The sequence below is a fragment of the Pinus tabuliformis genome, chromosome 4_2 (genome assembly GCF_031772625.1).
Source record: "Pinus tabuliformis cultivar Carrire ecotype Pingquan chromosome 4_2, CPIR1, whole genome shotgun sequence".
NCBI classification, from domain to species: Eukaryota; Viridiplantae; Streptophyta; class Pinopsida; order Pinales; family Pinaceae; genus Pinus; species Pinus tabuliformis.
Window position 1 is genome coordinate 31427298 of NC_142304.1, and position 14223 is coordinate 31441520.

Here is a 14223-nt window from a genome sequence, read left to right on the forward strand (position 1 = left end):
AAAGGGTTGACTGCTCGAGAATAATGTAAGATAATAGAAAGCCAGTCGGCCTATCCATGTTCTACAGGCCATGGGAATGTATAAACAGAGCAAGCCTCTAAGGTTAGAAGTCAGTTTTGGTTTTGATCTTGAATGTTATGGGTTTATGAGGGTAGTATTCACTCTGAGTCTATAAGTCTGAGTCAGGATTAATAGTAGTTAGAGTAGGCTCTGCAGCTGTGTGCACAGAGGCCTAGTAGAGTCCGCAGTTGTGTGCGCAAACCCCTGCAGCTAAGTGCACAGGGCAGATCTAGTTGTAATGAACAGGAGATAAATAAAGATAAGTGTTTCTGAATTCTTGTGAGTTTTATCGTAGATCTATATGTTTATACTTATGTTCCGAGTTTATGCAATTCTATAAGATGTATGGGTGCACGCACTGGTTATAATTGTTAAATGCTTGCTTAAAGACCTAAAGAATTAGATTTGATATCTAATAGCCACAATAATATTAAGAATCTAAGAAGTGCCTAATAGCCGAGCCTTGTAAAGGCCTGACAGTTGAGCGAAGTAGAGTGAGTACGCAAATTGGTTCGTGACCCTTCCAGTCCCCATCAAGACATCCCTAGGGTGTGGAAACCTAGTTCCAGCACCCTCCCCTACTACCTCGAGTGAGACTTCAGTCTGCACTCTGCGGATTGTTGCCGAAAGGGCCAGTAGTGCAGGATTTGTTTGGCTAAACAATTCCGAACCTGGGTCAGGCCCCATCAAGCCAAAAAATGGTTCCGTTGTCGAGACCGGGATCTGCCTAAGGGATGTTTGATGTCAGAACACTGGAAGCCTACGAAGAAAGAGATTGAATATTGGTTGGATCAAAAGGTTCACAAGTTCGTGGTACAGGAAAACAAAACTCCCCAGATATCTGAAAAGAGGTGGCTAGATCACTACATATACACGGAAATCCACAAAATCTTCTTCGCGTCCTTCTCGACAGAACTATATGAGTGGATCGTGAGGCTAGCTTACAGTCAGGGAAGGTGTAGACTTGATCAGCCCATCGTGTGGAATCCGGAGGTTGTGCGCAATCTAGAGGCATCTGAAGATAAAACCGCACGGGCAATAGATCACTGGTTGGATCGGATAATAGGAGGGTTTATCACTGAGTTCGTGATAGACACAACTATGAGTTATAGCGAAGCAGAAAGACGCTTTCTCAAGGGACCGCGGGGTAATTACATTAAATCACTAAATACCTAGATTAAAATGTTGTTATGTGAGAAACGGGTTATGCGAATCCATTGATGTCCAGGGTAACGCGGAGCGGAAGAGGCTACCAAGGGATCGAAGGGATAGAGAACAGTCCCCTAATTTCACTGTTGCGAGGAAGTGAGGAGGAGCTCACTGGGTTCTGTCCAAGAAGCATAGTCTAGTTTATAAAGCAACGCATTCCACTGTTACCACTACCATCCACACCATCACCCACCTCACCTACATCAGCCCCATCTTTACCTACCCCTCCTCTGCCACCACCGAGGGTTGGAATGGAAAGTGCGATCAAGTTTCCCGTATTTAGAGGTGTAGGAAATGAGGAACCAGATCAGTTCTAGTTTGTGGTAAAGGCAGTATGGGAAGCCCAAGGCATTATGGATGATAACATCAAAAAGGCTACTTTGGTAAGCGCACAACAAGATCGCGTGTTGACATGGTATATAAAGCACTCTAGCGATCATCCAAATGTGGGAATAGCAGAGATCCAGGATGCATTGAACAAATAATTTAGCCGGCCGAAATAAGAGATGCAATTGATCATCGGGTTCAAGGAGATCGTGATGCTGCCAGGTGAAACCCCTTGGGATATGGATCAAAGACTGAAGAGTACGATCCATGAGGCTAACATGACGCTAATAGATGCGCAGCACTGCACATGGTTTGTGGCATCTTTGACACCACATCTGAGGACCACGTTGTCACAGCAAAATATCTCAACCTAGGCTGAAGCATTAGAGATAGTGATGAGGTTGCATGAAACTCCAATATATGATCCTAGGTTGGGATTTCAACAAATCCACATGCAACTACAAAACCTATGCTTGGAGATGCAAAGCCTGAAGCAAGATAGGGCGCCCCGACCAGAGGCGTGTGAGGAATTGTGGTGTATCAAATGCAAAGGCTAGGGTCATGACAAGGATCCCTGCCCTGTATTTACGAACTGTTTGGCAGGAGGAGAACTAATGCCATTAAAGTTGGAGGTACAAGCAGAGCCTAGTGTAGTGCCTGCACTCTGGTGTGCCATTTGTCAAGTAGAAGGAAAGCACGCAACGGACAACTGTCACATGTTGTAGAAGTATATCCAGACTTCGTAGCAACTGTATTGCAACTTCTGTACATCAGTGGTCATGAAAAACAAACGTATCAAAGCTATGAGCTAATGATGGATAGGATCCCCAACCTATCGAATGCAAACTGAAACACGAGGTTTTGATCTAGCCGCAAGGCCACACTGTGGGTTCCAAGGACATGGATGAGGGAGAGGAGGAATGGGACTTGGATGAGAATGCAGATAGCTGATCTATTATAATTGTGGAGGGTCGGGGCACTACGCTCGCGATTGTACTAACCCAACGAGAATATCTTATCCGTACTGTGAGAAGTTTGACCATGAAATGGTAGATTGTCTGATGCTGATTGCCCAAATGCGCGAAAATGGTGTACTATAGCCTACTCCAACTCAAAATATCCAAATGATGAGGTCTGAACCATTTGAAGAGGACCCCAATGTAAACATGGTACTTAGAAGCGATGCAACTACAGGGGAAGATACGAGGAAACAACCCAGAGAAGATGCAAAGGTTCGCGATGCTCCTACAAAAGAACCTGACTTTGAGATGGAACGTGTGAAGGGAACATCTAAGGAAGCTAAGAAGAGCTTCACAAAAGCCTCTACTTCAAGTAGTAAGGATCCACATGAGCCAGGAATGGATCCTTCTATGCTTACTACCTTTTTAGAGACATGTATGAAGCTGCTACACGATAATAAGGTAGTTAAGGGACTACAAGAGCTGATCACTAGGTGCGCAGGGTCAGGAGAGCCACGAGTGGTCCAAAAACTTGGAAAACATGCTTTGCACACTGGGTGGGAAATGCAATTGATGGTGCAAATTGGTGAGTATGAGATGGATCAGGTCATCCTAGATTCGGGGTTAGATGCGAATGTATTGCCAAAATAGACGTGGGAACGCATGGGTAGGACCACGCTGCAGTTGTCTCCTATTCAATTACAGATGGCAAACCAACAAAAGATCTTACCGATGGGAATATTGCAAGGGGTGACAGTGGAAATTGAAGGCGTAAGTACTCAGACGGACTTTGAGGTAATAGAAATTGTTGATGATAGTAATCTATACCCTGCATTGCTAAGAATAGATTGGGCCACAAAAATGAATGGGGTCATCAACTTAAAAAATGGAAGATGATATTCGAGAAAAAGTTGCCCCGTGTAATAGTTCCGTTGGACCCAGCCGAAGGAGCACGCTACACTGAACCTATGCGCAAGGAGGATAGTGAGGATGAACTAGACTGCATCTACCAAATAATGGCGCAAGACCAGGATTGGGTGAATCCAACAGCGGACTAGAGGATCTCATGGGAACACGATAGTTCCTTCATGTCGAACTCAGATGAAGAGATAGAACGATGGCAGAACCGATTGCATGAAGTAACAACGCTAAATTGTAATATGATGATTAGATCACTACGACACGTGACCACCGAAGCAAGGAAACTTCCACCAGATGACGACGGTGCAACAAGCAGGGAGGAATTCATAGACCTCTGTGGAACTACAATCATGGAGCAAGAGTGGCACAGGGTACAAAAAGGGGTGCTACACGCAGGGTGGGGTACACCTTGGAAGATTAGGAGGAATGGGCGCGAATGGAGAAGGCGGTTGCATGTATGGGTGGGAGGCCATCAGCATCAAACATGGTCTGGGCAACCAGGATGGATCGGTTCGGGCACCCGCCTACGACGAAGGGTGCAGCTGTATGTTGTACAACCACCACCACAACTAAATATGTGCGCAGCAAGGGTTCGATGGGCCTATAGGACCATAAAAAAAATGAGGTGTGCGAAGATGGCCCTATCCGTGATCAGGCATGAGGGAGCCAGGAAGGTGGAGAGAATGTCCCCAACCACCACCCCTACCATTCAGACTAAATGTGAGGACCTGGGCAAAGGAATTCGGCAGCTGCAAGAAGCCATTCGGCGTGGCAGCTTGAGACTTCACGAGCTCGATGAAGAATAGGTATGGTTGAAGAGGAAAAGTGTGATACTGGATGAAGAAATCAGCAAACTAAATACCGGAGTCGCACAAGTAGGCCACACGGGACTAAGGGGACTAGGCCTAGCTGTCCCTACTACTCCATTAGAACAAGCTATGACCCTGCTATCATGGTTGTGACCACACCGTACTAAACAAAGAAGTGTAGAACGCGATGTGCTACCGAATATAAGGACACTCAAAGGGTGCCCACAGCTCAAGCTATCAGGGAAGTGGAAGTCTCGCACATTGGGTGTGACCACCTGACTATCTGTGGAAAGCACAGTCTCAATGCTCCAAGCAGTTGAAAGGAGGTGGGGGACTATAAACAAGTCTGCAGGAGAGCTATGCATAAAGGAGGCTCCGCGCAGGGCCAGTCAGTCATCAGGATTGTGGTCACAGAGAGGAGGCTGCGCTGCTGCGGGGGCGGGATAAGAGGTGACTGTTGACATCACTGTTCATGACAAGAAGTCTGATTTATGGTAGACAGGAAGTCCAAGCTAGATACGAAAAGATATGCTGCCAAGAATATATTAATAACTCGGAAGTGGAGGGAAGGGTCAAATTCAAATTCATGCATTCCTATAAAAACCTCGGGTGTCGCCCCACAACATCACTTGGATATTTGAGAGTTGAGCCAGCCCAGAACAGCAAACACCTAGCTACCAAGCCACCCATGAGTACGTACTCGAGTGGATCTAGGATAGAAACCATGTCTAGAACCAGAGTAAGGTTCACGGAAGAGCCGTATCTAACCCAGGAGGAGTTGGAAGAGGCGGCTACTACCCCAGAGGTTCCAAAGTCCCCACGCACGCCGTGACCCTGTAAAAACAAGTAGACTATGGGGCCAGTTCGGGTATCACCGAGATTCAGTAAATTGTCAACGGCAGAAAAGGGCAAAGCAATCGCTACTAAACTCGAGGAGGAAGAGGAAGATTTGCAAGCCCTGATCGCTCAGATTGAAGCCTAGGATGAGGAAGAGGAAAGTTCTTTCCAAATACCATCGCTACCACCATATATCTCTCCATGGAAAGGGACGGCCAAGATACTGAAGGACCTGGAGGCCATGAAGAGTACACTCCAAACTCCGCTTCTTCCGGATGAAATAAGGTTTGACAGTGCGCCGCTGGGTCGAGTACCAAATATCAAGTTCGAATATTGGGATCTTGCGAACAGTGAGAAGTTCCCCCAATTGGCCGAGGAGAAATTACTGCAGCAGAAGTGGTTACGGGGTGTGGAAAAGGCAGGATTACTCAATTTGAGGTGGATACCCCACTATCACCGCGCGGCCATCACAATTTTTGTTATCTGACAGTTACTATGTCTAGTACATGATGGGTATCTCTAGCTAGAGGAACCAATCCCCATCATGGCTGATTTAATACACTGAATTTCCCAGCTGCCTACTAAAGGAAATGACCCTGTTGACATAACTGGAATGAGTAGTGATGTGGGCCTTACAGAAGCCATGAAGGTTAAATATAAGTTGGAAAAGCAGAAACACGGTTATGTAATAGCAAGAATCAAAGATCAAGGGGTACACATTGCCACCCAGTTACTGGCCGGTAAGTTCATGAGGAAATGTCGCATAGACAAGGTGCCAGCCTCTGTCATTGCACTCATGGAGCAATGTGCAGAAGGGGTTCAATTCAATTGGGTGCAGTTTCTCTATAACGAATTTTTGAGGAATTGTCGGGAAGCCCAGGAGCAAGGTAATACTTTCCATTATGCATGGTTGCTCCTAAAAATCCTACTGGTTACAAGAGAACTACCGAAGGGCAGCCAGTTTCCTGACACTGACAAGAACCTACCTGAAGCCGTGTGGTATAGCTCGCTCCGGGCTACGAAAGATGCCACAAGAATTCGTGAAATCAAGGTTTTTTGAATATTCATGGAGGCGAGTATCTAGACACGGATCAACCACACACCCTAGCTATCCCCGACAGTATACAACCGTTTGCAAAGCATGGCCGAATTCAAGGTGGATATACATAATTTGTATATTCAGGCACGAAAGGATCCCACTCGAACATGGGTAAAGCTTCCATTCATTGCAATGGATGATGAAATTTTTGAGGCAATGGCGGCGTGGCCTCTAGAGTGGCACGCTCTAGACTTGGCCGAATTAGACAAGATTGCAGCTCAGTAACGGAAGAGAGAAATCAAGTTGTGCATTACAAATTTGGTGGAAAGAACACGCCAGAGACAGAAAACACCCATAGAGCAAGAAGTGACCAAGGCAGTAGCAGATACCATCACTACGGCTACAGAAGAGACTGTGAAGGAAATTTCCATAGAGCAGGACATATAGGGGGAAGTAGAGACACAGGAACGCACAGACCTGACCATTGCATCGCCCCAACTTAAGAGGTCGTGCATCCAAGAGCAGCAACCTACCCAAAAACAAAGACAACAAAGACCTTGGAGAAAGACTTTCTTGACAGCAGCGAACCGACGCGTGATGTCACTAACAGTTCTCTGGAGGAGCTAATGTCAGAGCATACAACTGTGTTGGGGGAGGTTAGGGCACAATTGCAGGCATTACAGGTGCGACCCCTAGGAGGGATGATTCCGACCATCACGGATGTATACCCACAGCAGAGCAGATGGTTCGCGCCTCCACAATGAACACTTTGGTATTACCAGCAGGTGTCATCGTAGCAGAAGTTGAAGGTGACATGAGGGGTTGGGGGCTGAATTTGGCCACCCTTCCACGAGAAACCCTCTACCAGCTGCAGGATGGGGTGACCGCTGAGCTCTGTGCTAGGGAAGGCCGCACCCTCCAGGTCTTAATAGAGCAAAAATGAAATCTGGAACAGATCAGTCTACCCGACTTAGTTGCACACAACCAAAGATTGGAACAGGCTATGGAGGAGGCCCTCAGCACTGCACCAGAACTAGTCGTACCAACAGAACTGCCCACAGCCGACAAGATTCATCACATGGTGGCAAGATTCCGAAGAGCCCAAGAGGAGGCCGCAAAATCTCAGTGGGAATTGAACTTACAAATCACGGAGCTAAGGATGAAGGCGCAACCTACTATACCCCAGAAGTTCGAGAGCAGCGCCACTGCGAAATTCAAGTAGGATTGGAAGTGATAGAGTACGTTGTCCAAGATTGCACGGGATTGTTGGATCAGTCCCTCCTTATGCTCACATCCCTTCAGGAAGACAAAGTTCGAGGGACTTTGCAAACAATCACCATCACTCAATTCTTGGCAAAGATGAGGGAGGCCCAGGCTCTGAAGGAGCAGGTAGATGCCGCATGACAACAGGAAGCTGGGCTCAAAATGTGCATCCAGCCTTGGCTTGGGGAAGAGTTCATGATCACCACAACGATTGAGGGGAAGCTAACCCAGCTGTAGGACACATATGCGCTAAGGAAGCAAGGTGCCTCCGACGATGCATCAGAATGCCGAGAACAATTGATACAGTGGACAGTGGAACAAAGTGTGGGAGATGTCAGTACAACGCAAAGGTTGCTGGAGGAACTCCAAGAAAAAATCAACGCACCAACCAAGTGACTCATGACGAGTCACGATGATTGTGTTGGGGGCTTGTTGGGCAGCGGGTCCGCCATGTAACAGTTTTGGGGCTTAAAGCCCACAATTTTGGGTAAAAATTATGGTAAAGGTTCTGCGAAGTGCATGAAGCATGAATTGTAATGAGTCAAGTCAAAGGGTTATTAGCCTGAGAATAATGTAAAATAATATAAAGCGAGTCAGCTTACCCATGGTCTGTGGACCATGGGAATGTATAAATAGAGTCGGGCTCTAAGGTTAGAAGTTAGTTTTGGTTTTGATCTTGAATGTTATGGGTTTATGAGGGTAGTATTCACTCTGAGTCTGTAAGTCTAAGTCGGGATTGATATTAGTTAGAGTAGGCTTTGTAGCTATGTGTGCAGAGGCCTAGTAGAGTCCACAGTTGTGTGCACAGACCCCTGTAGCTGAGTGTGCAGGGTGGATCTGGTTGTAATGAATAGGAGATAAATAAAGATAAGTGTTTTTGAATTCTTGTGAGTTTTATCATAGATCTATATGTTTATACTTATGTTCTGAGTTTATGCAATTCTGTAAGATGTATGGGTGCGCACACTGGTTATAATTGTTAAATGCTTGCTTAAAGACCTAAAGAATTAGACCTAACCTCTAATAACCACAATAATACTAAGAATCTAAGAAGTGCCTCATAGCCGAGCTATGTGAAGGCCTGACAACTGAGCAAAGTAGAGCGAGTATGTAGATCAGTTCACGACCCTTCCAGTCCCCATCAAGACATCCCTAGGGTGTGGAAACCTGGTTCCAGTGCCCTCCCCTACTACCTCGGGTGAGACTTCAGTCCACACTCCGCGGATTGTTGCCAAAAGGGCCAATAGTGCAGGATTTGTTTTGCTAAACACTTTCGAACCTGGGTCAGGCCCCATTAAGCCAGCACAGTCTTAGATTATTTTGATCGTTCAAGTTGCCTTTTTCTCTTTTTAATTCGATTCTGCAATCTTTCCTTTAAAGAAAGTAGGGATTTATATTAGAAATATTCATACCATCTCTAGCATTACCTGTGCTTCGTCTCTAAGTTTACTGATCCCCCGAGTTGACAAATTAAGTGTTGAGGAGTTTGCTTAAGTGTAATTCCTACACCCAACATTTTGGCGCCATTGTCGGGGAGGCGATTTGATTTGGTAAGAATTTTCTGATTATACAATAGAGGTAATTTTTCCTTTATTTTTTCAATATTGTTTGAAAAAGCTTCTTTGAAGGAATTTTACTGGTGTTAATTGATTTCTGATATCATTTTTTATTAGAAGTTGTTTGTTATTTTTCTTTCTTTTTTGAAATGAATGCCTAGAAAAGGTAAGGGTTTGAAGCCCACTAAGCGCCGAAAGAATTCTGAAAACAATTCTCATTTTGGGTCTCCTTTTGTAAGAAGGAAGCCCAATCCAATTCAAACCCATCATGCAGGAAGATTCCACCTAGATTTTGGTGACAACAGCTCAGGTGTAGTTCAGCCTATTGAGAGCGGTTCAAGTAAAAGGGAAACAATGGCGGACCATGAAGATCATGTGGAAGGGACTGGTGAAAACTAGGCAAGCGGAGAACAATCCACATTTGTGTTTCCAATTGTGGATCCTGATACTGTGGTGCAAATGAAGAATATTCCACCATCAGCTCTCCCTCATTTCCATGGCAAAGTTCATGAAGATCTTGACTCTTTTCTATTCGAGTTTGATATTCTGTGTAGAAGTTATGATTATTCAATTGACGCTCAGAAGTTAAGATTATTTCCTGTTACTCTCAAGGACTCAGCTCTATGCTGGTTTATGGGGTTAGGAGGAAACACTATAACCTCTTGGGATCAGATGAAGAGAGTGTTTTTGTCTAAATATCAAGAATATTGCAAAACTCGAGACATGCAGGATGAGATTTTTACAATCATACAGGATGATGATGAAACTCTTGAAGATTACTTAGAAAGATTTCCGTATATTTTACAAAGTTCGAAACTTAAGCTTGATCCCAGTACTATTAGAACCTTGTTCTTAAGAGGACTTACTGATAATGCTAGAAATAATTTAAATCTGTTAGGACAAGGTGATATTTCTCAGCAAACTTTTGAACAAATTTGTGAATTATGCAGGAAATTTTCAAGAAATCAGTATAGATCCAGTAGAGGAACTCGAAATAGAAATAGAAAAACTGAATCTACTGATGCTATGATTATTGGACTAGAAAATAAAATGGAAAACATGAAAATTGATATAATGAATACTGTTACCAAACAGTTGGACTCTTTAAAATTTCAGCAAAAACTCATGAAATAACAAGAGTCATTATGTGTTTTCTATCCTAAATGTAGAGACAATCATCCTCCTAAAGAGTGTCCTCTTAATTTGAAAGAAACTAATAAGTGTGCTATTTGTGCAGAAGACCATGTCACAGAAAAATGTCCCTCTATACCAGGACTTAAAGCTGTATTTATAGGGGGATAGCCTGAAGCTGAATACTTGTATGCTATGGGAGCAAGAAGGAATTGGCCTCAGGTAGGTGCAAGTATGGCTCCTGAATTTTCTCCACACTATTTTGGTTATAATTCACATGCATATTCTTATCCTAACACTAATCAGCAGTGGCAGTATGGGAATCAATATCAGCATGGGCAACCTTCTCAACCATGGCAACAAGGTTGGAGAGGGCCAACTCATTCTCCATATTCCTACCAGCCACCTATGCAGTCATATCCATCTACGCATACACCTTATTCAATGCCTCAACTTCTGAGTTAGTCTACTCCACCGTTGCCTTTATCTCCACCTTTTCGACCTCCTCTGTTGCCTGCTCAACCTATGCCCAATCCTAACAATAATAAAGTAGTGCAAATGATCTATGTAACAAACCCACCTTTACCATTCAAGTACCAATCTATTCCAGTTGGGGTTCATGATATTCAATTAATATCGGGAAGGACTGTGACATCATAAAATCAGAAGCAACCTATAGTGATTGTTGAAAAGAAAGGAGAAGAGGAAACTCTTAACCATTCTCTGAAAGTTATCTCTAAGCAGCCCTTACCCTCTGAACCCTTTCCATATTCTTCCAACTAGCCTCCCTTCCCAGAGAGGCTAGTAATGGAAAGAAGTGAGCCTATTTCTGAGACTAGCTTGGCATCAGAGCTTCAGAATCTTTTCATTAAGATACCTTTGCTTCAAGCCATCAAAGAGATCCCCATTTGTACCAAGATTATTAAGGAACTCTACCTTAAGAAACCCAGGAGGAAGAAATTGCAACCCCAAACCATTCAATTTGTTGGTAGGGCAGCAGAGTTGATGACGGGATGTGTGTCTATGGAAAAATATACTGATCCCGGAAACCCTGTTGTCTCAATTTAGATTGGTAATGTTCTTGTCTCTAATATTCTTATATAACTGGGGGCAATCATTAATTTCATGACTAAGCAAACCATGGATCAACCACGGTTATCTCATCTTCACCCTACTCCTGTTGTGCTTGAATTAGCAGATAGATCTAAAATTAAGCCAGCAGGAGTATTGGATGATGTGATCATCTCATTAGATTCTTGGGAATATCCTGATGATTTCTTTGTGCTTCAGCCAAAGAACCTAGTAGGAGGACATCCCTTGATCTTGGGTCAACCATGGCTTGCTACGACCAATGCATATATTGGATGTCATTCCGGTGATATGTATATTTCACATGGAGATTCTAGGAATAAAGTTACCTTATACCCCCCTGCCAGATCCATTCAAAACCTTTGAGATACTTTATGGTTGGATCAAAGCAGTGATGAGGAGACTCAACCCATTTCCCTTATCCATCATTATATTGGGTCTTCACAAGAAGATGAGATTCAAGATTTCCTAAATAATCTAGACATTATGCCTAATTTTGAGCCATTGAGCCAGATTTTCAACCTAGATTTTCAAGATAATCATGATTCTCATTCTTCTGTACCGCTACATTTGACCACTCCCTTGAGTACTCCTAAGCCTAATACTACTCTTGTTGAGATTAGCCCTGGTAAATCCTTGCATATTAGTTCAGATTTGGACTCATCTCAATAGGAGAAAATTGTGAATTTGTTGCAAAACCATCTTAGTGCCTTTGCTTGGGGCTATGAAGATATGAAGGGTATTCCTCCTGAAACTTGTACACATCATATCTACATTCAGGAAGGAACTCAACCTATCCGACAACCCCAAAGGCGAACGAATCTAGCTCTAAGAGATATTGTGAAGGAAGAAGTACATAAACTCTTGGATGCCAATTTTATCTATCCTATTTCCGACAGTCAGTGGGTCTCTCCATTAGTGCTAGTACCTAAGAAAGATGGAAGATGGCATATTTGTATTGATTATCTAGAATTAAACAAAGCCACTCTTAAATATTATTTCTCTCTCCTTTTCATTGACCAGGTTCTTGATACCCTTGCAGGAAAGAAATATTTTTCCTTTTTGGATGGCTTCAGTGGTTATAACCAAATACATATTGCATCCCAAGATCAGGATAAAACTACTTTTACATGTCCATGGGGTACATTTTCTTATAAAGTGTTTCCCTTTGTTTTATGTAATGCCCATATACCTTTCAAAGGGCAGTCCTTCCCATTTTTGCTGATCTAGAATTTGTAGAAATTTATATGGATGACTTTTTGTGTTTGGTGATTCTTTTTAGGAAGCTCTCAAAAATCTAGAGAAAGTACTTCTTCATTGTCAGGAAGCCCATCTTGCCTTGAGTGACAAGAAATGTAGATTAATGTGCGAAGCAGGAGTGGTACTTGGCCATTTGATTTCTAGTAAAGGTATCCAGGTTGATCCAGCAAAGATTGAAATCATTCTGCATCTTCCTACACCCAAAACTCAAAGGGAAGTAAGAGGTTTTTTAGGACATGCTGGTTACTATAGAAGATTCATTGAAAATTTTTCTAAGATAGCTGCCCCTCGTTTCTGACTTCTAGCTAAGGATGTGAATTTTCTTGGACCACAACTTGCCAATAGTCTTTTGAAACATTGAAGGAAAAGTTAGTACATGCACCAGTTTTGAGAGGTACTAACTAGTCCCTACCTTTTCACATTTCCTCTGATGCTTCAGATTTGGCTATTGACGTAGCTTTAGGACAAGAGGAAAATAAGTAATCCTATGCTATTTATTATATTAGTAAGAATTTGTCTTCTGTTGAATTAAATTATATAGTTATAGAGAAAGAGTTTTTAGCTGTAATTTTTGTAATTAATAAGTTCAGGCACTATATTGTAGGATATGAAGTACTTGTACATACTGATCATTCTGCAATTAAATATTTGATGAACAAACCATTGAATAGTGGTAGGGTGACTACGTGGTTACTATTGTTGCAGGAATTTAACATTACTATTGTTGATAGACCAAGAAAATCTAATGTTGTAGCAGATTTTCTTTCTAGATTAGATAATCCTGGTGAAGCAACTCCTGTTAATGATGATTTTCCGGATGAACATCTTTTTTCCATATCAACATATTCTCCATGGTTTGCTGACATTGCTAATTACTTGGTTACTGGGAAAACACCACCCCACTTGTCCGCTCGTGAAAAGCGAAATATTATTCAGAAAAGCACTGCATACTCCTGGATTCAAGGAGATATCTTTTACATTGGTCCAGATCTGATTATCCGTAGGTGTTTAAGAGAGGAGGAAGTGTTTGACATATTGAAATCTTCTCATGATGAACCTTGTGGAGTTCACTTCGCTAATAAGCAGAGTGCATATAAATTATTGTGTTTTGGTTAGTTTTGGCCTTCCTTGTTTAAGGATGCCAAACAGTATGCAGGCGATGTGATATCTGTCAACGAATGGGCCAGCCTAATCAAACCAATGAAATGTCTTTATGCCCCCAAGTTATGATTGAGCCATTTGAAAAATGGGCTATTGATTTTATAGGGCCAATAAATCCAACGCCATTAAGTAAAAATCATATCTTGGTTTGTACAGATTTTGTTACAAAATGGGTAGAAGCTAAAGTTGTTTCCTTTGCTACAATTTTTTTTTTTGTTGATTTTCTTTTTACTGAAATCTTTACGAGATTTGGTGTGCCTAGAGAAATTGTTTCTAACAATGGTTCGCAGTTTATTTCTAATCTGGTACAAGGTGTGATGGAGCAATACAAGATCTGGCACAGGAAATCCATGCCATATCACCCGCAAGCAAATGGCCAGGTGTGTCATGCGGAAAGAGTCAATTTTGCGGACAAAACCGACCTCCCTAGAAGCTAAGGCTTTCTAGTGACAAACAAGACAAATAAACACTACCTTTCTCTAAATATGCATTTAGAATACAAGTAATCAAGTGATTATAACATACCTTTAGTCCAACGCTTTGTAGTAGTCCAGCCTCGCCGATCCGGATGAGCTCCTCCTTCTCTTCGAAACCTGCATTCA